This window comes from Hemiscyllium ocellatum, chromosome 14, assembly GCF_020745735.1.
Source record: "Hemiscyllium ocellatum isolate sHemOce1 chromosome 14, sHemOce1.pat.X.cur, whole genome shotgun sequence".
NCBI classification, from domain to species: domain Eukaryota; kingdom Metazoa; phylum Chordata; class Chondrichthyes; order Orectolobiformes; family Hemiscylliidae; genus Hemiscyllium; species Hemiscyllium ocellatum.
The window spans coordinates 13,453,623-13,459,805 of record NC_083414.1 but is presented as its reverse complement, the minus strand read 5'-3'; positions in this window follow the sequence as shown (position 1 = coordinate 13,459,805).

Here is a 6,183-nt window from a genome sequence, read left to right as displayed (position 1 = left end):
GAATGGAAGGTTAACGGCTCCAACTACAGTATCCGAGAATAGACAAAGTACAGTTACCTGGCAACGAGAACGCGTTTCGTTTTATCTCTCACATTAGTTTTCAATGGTATGGAATTCCCAGTGTTGGACTGGAGTGTACAAAGTTAAAAATCACAGAACATCAGCTTATAGTCCAACAGGTTTATTTGGAAGTACAAGCTTTCGAAGCGCTGCTCTTTCATCAGGTAGCTAGTGCTCAGGATACACAGGACACAGAATTTATAGGAAAATATCAAAATGTCATGCAACTGATGTGATGTATTGAATAAACCTAGATTGCTATTTAATCACTTAGAATGGGGGATGCAGGTTTCGATTGATTAACATGTAAATCCAGAACTTCTTTCAAGTCACAGTCCCAAGATAACTTAAGTTTTTATTTTTAAAACTTTTTAAAAAGTGACATCTCAGTTCAGACAATGTATTAAAGGAGTGAGGTTAGAGTCAGTCTATAGTAGAGTGATGCTGGAAAAGTACAGCAGTTCAGGCAGCATCCGAGGAGCAGTACCTAGAGTCAGTCAATATCCCAACCTTGAGTCAGTCTGGTTGATGCTGCCTGAACTGCTGTGCTCTTCCAGCACCACTGATCCAGAATCTATTTCCAAAGTAGGAATTTTAAAAATGTCACCTGGATTGACTGCCTACAGATTCTAAGTGATTAAAGAATTAACTGCAATCTAAGTTTGTTCAATACATTGCATCAGTTATATGACACTTCGAATTTTTTTACGATAAATTCTGTCAAATGATCCTGCCCCATGACCTACCTGACGAAGGAACAGCTATCCAAAAGTTTCTACTTACAAATAAACCTGTTGGACTATATAAAAGGTAAAAACAAGGACTGCAGATGCTGGAAACCAGTCTCTAGCTTAAAGTGGTGTAGGAAAAGCACAGCAGGTCAGGCAGCATCCAAGGAGCAGGAAAATCGACGTTTCGGACAAAAGCCCTTCATCAGGAATAGATATTCCTGATGAACAGCTTTTTGCCCGAAACGTCGATTTTCCCTGCTCCTTGGATGCTGCCTGTTGGACTATATCCTAGTGTTGTGTGATTTTTAAATTAAATACCATCCAACAAAAAAAATCGTGTTTTTGACAGCAATTTTGTTGTAAATTTTTCATGTCGCATGCTATTTTTGAAACAATTAAAGGAAAGAAATTCTCAATTAATTGAATTTTGTTTAAGAACAAAATGACATGGCAATCTAAGGCAGTTGCCTTGTTGGTTTTAGAATACAGTAGCAATGACATATTCATAAATATTAATACAGAAAATTAGCAAATACTGACCATGTACATTCAAGGAGTTACCAATGGAAGCTTGAATATCTGATCACATTTCATGATTGGATTACATTATTGGACTACAAAAGTTGATCCCCTATAGTCAAGATTGGTTGCCCAGATGTGAGGTTCCAGGAATACCAGGAGAACCGTACACATGGGAGAAGAGATGGGGGTGCCACTCCATCCAAAACAGGCATGTCTTTTGTGGTAATAATCTTTCTCACAGTGTTGTGAAATACCCCTGACTGTTCACCCACTCACAGAGTTGGTTGTAGGATTGTATCTGGCTGTTTTGACCACAAACATTTTAAGTGCTTAGTGGGTGGAGATATGAGAGGGAAACTGGGAGTGGGATGAGGTAAAAATCGAGACTAAGGAATGTGCTTTGGACAGCCAAGAAGCACGAGGGATAAAAGAGTAATTACAATAGGGCATCTATGTCAGGGAAAAAGAGAAGGTTTGATTTGAAAAGGAAGATGAAGCTTGGATTAGTTGTAGAGTAATGTTGGGGTTAATGGGAAACTAGAGATCAAGCTGAAAAGAAACATGGAAATAGAGGAATGGCAGAATGGGGAACAGCTTTTTCTACTATTCATTTGTGGAATGTAGGCATTGCTAGCGGGCCAGCATTTCTTACCCATCAGGAGGTGGTAGTGATCGGCTTTTTTAAACCAATACAGTCCACGTGCTTTGGATTGACTCACAATGCCTTTGGGAGGAAATTCCAAGATTTTGACCCAATGACAGTGAAGGAACAGCAATATGTTTCCAAGTTACAATTTTCAGTGTCTTATAGGGAACTTAACAGATGTTGGTGTTCCCATGTAATCTGCAAAACTTGGAGTAATAGCAGAAGTAACCTGACTAGTGAGGGTAATATTTCAGAAAAGTAGCCAGCAAAGAGATTGCAAAACCTAGGGATCTTGCTGCAGATAAGCAGCAAAATATAGCTTCCACTGTGATTTGTGGTTTGATTTGACTCTTGGATGTTGCTTTAGTTAACTGGTGGCTTAAATTAGTAAGTCTCTGTACTGAAGAGTGACTATAGGCTGTTTCTGGTGAGTTCTGTAAAACTCTTTTTATTTGCACTATTACACACTATTAGATAAAGATCTCTCCTTGGACAGACTATCCCTTCTCTCTTCTTTTAGTCTAACATGATTGTTGATGTCACTGTTACATCATCCTACATATCACTATTTCATATAACTCATAAAGTTAATAAAGGGCAACTAGTGAATGTGGTTCATTTGGACTTTCAGATGGTATTTGATAAAGTCCCATGTAAGATTTTAGCATGTAAAACTAAAACATATTGGATTTAGATGAGTGTACTAGCATAGATGGAGAACTGACTAGTAGACAGGAAGCAGAGAGTAGGAATAAACAGGTCATTTTCTGAATGGCAGCCAATGACCAGTGGGGATCAGTGCTTGGAAACCAGCTATTCACAAAAAAAAATTAGATGAGGGAACTAAATGTAATATCTCCAAATGTTCAGGCGAGACAAAGTTAGGTGGGAGAGTGAACTGTGAGGATGCAGTCATGCTTCAATGTGATTTGACAAATTGAATGAGTGAGCAAATATGTAGCAGATGAAGTATGTTGTTGATAAATGTGAGAATATTCACTTTGGTAGCAAAAACAGGAAGGTGGGTTGTTATGTGAATGGTGATATATTGGGAAACACTTGGGTGTCCTTGTATACCAATTGCTGAAAGTAAGCATGCAGGTCGAGCAGGCAGTGAAGAAAACAAATGGAATGTTCACCTTCATAGTGAGAGGACGTGAGTACAGGAGCAGGAATGTCTTGCTGCAATTATTCAAGGCTTTGGTGAGACCACACCTGGAGTATTGCGTGCAGTTCTGGCCTCCTTATTTGAGGAAGGATATTATGGTTATGAGTGCAACAAAGGTTTTAAGTCTGAGATAGTAGGACTGAAACATGAAGAGAGACTAGACCACTTAGAATTGTACCCACTGGAGATTAGGAGAATGAAGTGGGATCTCATAGAAATCTACAAAATTCTAACAGGATGAGACAGGGTAAACTCAGGGAGGATGTTCTCGATGACCAGGTGTCCAGAACCACAGGTCACACTCTAAATTTACAGGGTAGGTCATTTTGGACTGAGATGAGGAAACATTTCTTCACCCAGATACTGGTGAGCCTGTGGAATTTGCTGCCACAGAAAGCATTGAAGCCAAAACATTGAATGTTTTCAAGAATTAGACATAACTTTTAGTGCTAAAAGGATCAAAGGAAATGGGACGAAAGATGATCAGCCATGACTATATTAGATGGGTGAGAAAGCTTAAAGGACCAAATGGCCTATGCTTGTTCCTATTTTCTATGTTTCTATCTCCCACCTGCCCTCTTACCAAAGTATAATTTCAAATTTTCAACAACATAACCAAACTATTTTGTCCAAATATTTCCTTGAATTATTCATATTCCCATCAATTCATCCTCCCCAAAAGTCAAAATTTCAGAGATCAAGACTTTTATTGCTCTCTCTGATCTTGTTCTTATCAGCGTTAATTGAAAGTGATTGCCTTCAGTAATTTCACTCATTAGATCATCATTTTATGAGGCAATTGATGTAGTTTTCCTGTCATCTTCCCAGACCTAGTGATATTCAAACTAAATAATCCTTGCAGCTTTTAATAATGTTAAAGTCTTTCAGTTTCTTCTGAATATTCCAATTAGAGTTGAATAAGATAGCTCATGAATATTAAGTTTGCCTAAGGGTTATACCTCTGATCCCTGCTTTGAGAACAAATGAAAATGTATCAGTTCTTCTGTTTTTTTGTTGATTCTTTCCAGTGTTTCTCATTCATTCATAGTCATCCACTATAATAAATAATCTTAGGTTTTACTTCAATATTGATATTGATGTTCTCTACCTTCAGCCCATCAGCAAACCTGCCAATGTGAATCTGTTGCTTGGAGATGTTCAGTAGGGCTAAATCCCAATCACCAATCTTAGATTTTCACCACTTTTTCTATCTTACCATTGGCTTGTGGATGAAAAGAATTGCTGATGATTGATTCCAGTGTCTCCTGCAAATTTTAAAAAATATTTATTCATGAACTGTGGACCATTCTCTGACACAGTTTTGCCTAGAAAATAATACGTCAAAAATATTCGTTATTATTAATTTTATTATTAACGTTGATTCAGCTTCAGAATGTGAGCTTCAAACCACCCCTACATTCAATCCATTCCTACGTTTATCATAGCATGTGCGGAAAAGTAGATAGTTCTATTGGAATTTAGCTATTTGTTGCACTAGAATGACAGATCAAAATTCCTGGCCACCACACAGAGTTCTATGCTTCACTATCCATAAGTGACCATTAAGGATTGCATGAAGAATCTTCTCCCTCGTGGCTTTAGTATTACAAATAATGATTGAAGACTAGAAGCTTGTCCACTGTTACTAGGTGTTTTGTCTGCTAGTTCCTTCAGAGGTGATTGGACACTATCTTGACCAGCATTCTCAGCTAAATTTCTAAGTCCGCAGACATACCACATCCTCCTTTTCTGTTTTCCTAATTTCTTGTAGCTTTTTATCAGAAGTTGGCATCAATTTATGTTATGACCAGTGAAAATGCTTTTACTTCTGAACTAAGTGTTCATTCTGGAGTTTCTGTATGACCAACTGTGACTCTTGACAATGTGATTGCTGTGGTCTAATTTCTTCATGGTATGTGCACAATTGTACGATGCTAACACATCAATCTGAGTCTAAAATGTTGTGCATACAGAGGCATTTTGACTGTATCTTTAGAATTCAGCAGAATGACCAAGGGATTATGGTTTGTCTTAGTTTGAAATTGCAATCCCATCAATTAGAGAATCTTTTACATATCTATGGTACTGCCACATTTCTCTCCTTTCCCTATTGATACCTATGTTGTTTCAGTTAATGACGTGGAAGCAAAGTAGGCTGACTTCCTTTTACCACCTTCCTGAGTAAGCACATCTCCAAGGACTGCTTGAAGATAAAATTGCAGCCACCATCATGAAAAATCTGGGAATTCTAATGTGCCAACACATCTGAAGAGATGAGCCTCTCTTTTATCTGTTGAAATTAATTAAGTTGCTCAATTCCAAAAAGGCCACTGCTTACCCTTCTCGCAAAAGTTCTCACAAGGGTGATTTTGCTAAGCTCACAATGAATTTTCCAAACTGAGTGACCATTCTGAGTAATCTCTGAACAACATTAACACACATTTGCTGTGAAAAATTGTTGAATATTGGGTCCTGTAAAAATTGAATTTTCCGAGTATTTACTGTGTAATATGAGATTTCATTTAACAGATAGTGCAGCAGTAATTAACTTTCCAAACTTCTAGCATGTGAAAACAAAAGGAAAGAATTATCAGGAACACAGACGTCATGATATGAACTGAACTAGCATCAATAGTTTATCTGGTGCCAATTGTGTCCTCATACTGTTGTCAAAAGTAAGAGGGTTTTGTTCTTAGAAGGATTTAAAAATATGGAGATGGCTAAGGGGACAATAGTCAGCCAATGCCATTGGCCAAAAGGGTTAAATATTGACTGACACAGCATAAGCTACCTGCTCCCAGAAATATGATAAACCAAGGAAGTGCTTAGGGTCAGAGGTGAGTTTTTTTTTGTCAGCAGTTCTTATGAAGGGGACCTTGTAGGCAGCAGTTCTTATCAGGTAGTCCCTCGACAATAGTCTTCATCAAGCAATCCAGTAGATGGAAGATAGACTAAAAGAAGAATAGAACATATAACAGTACAGCACATTACAGGCCCTTCAGCCTTCGATGTTGTGCCAGCCTTTAATACTACTCTAAGGTCAGACTAATCTACAT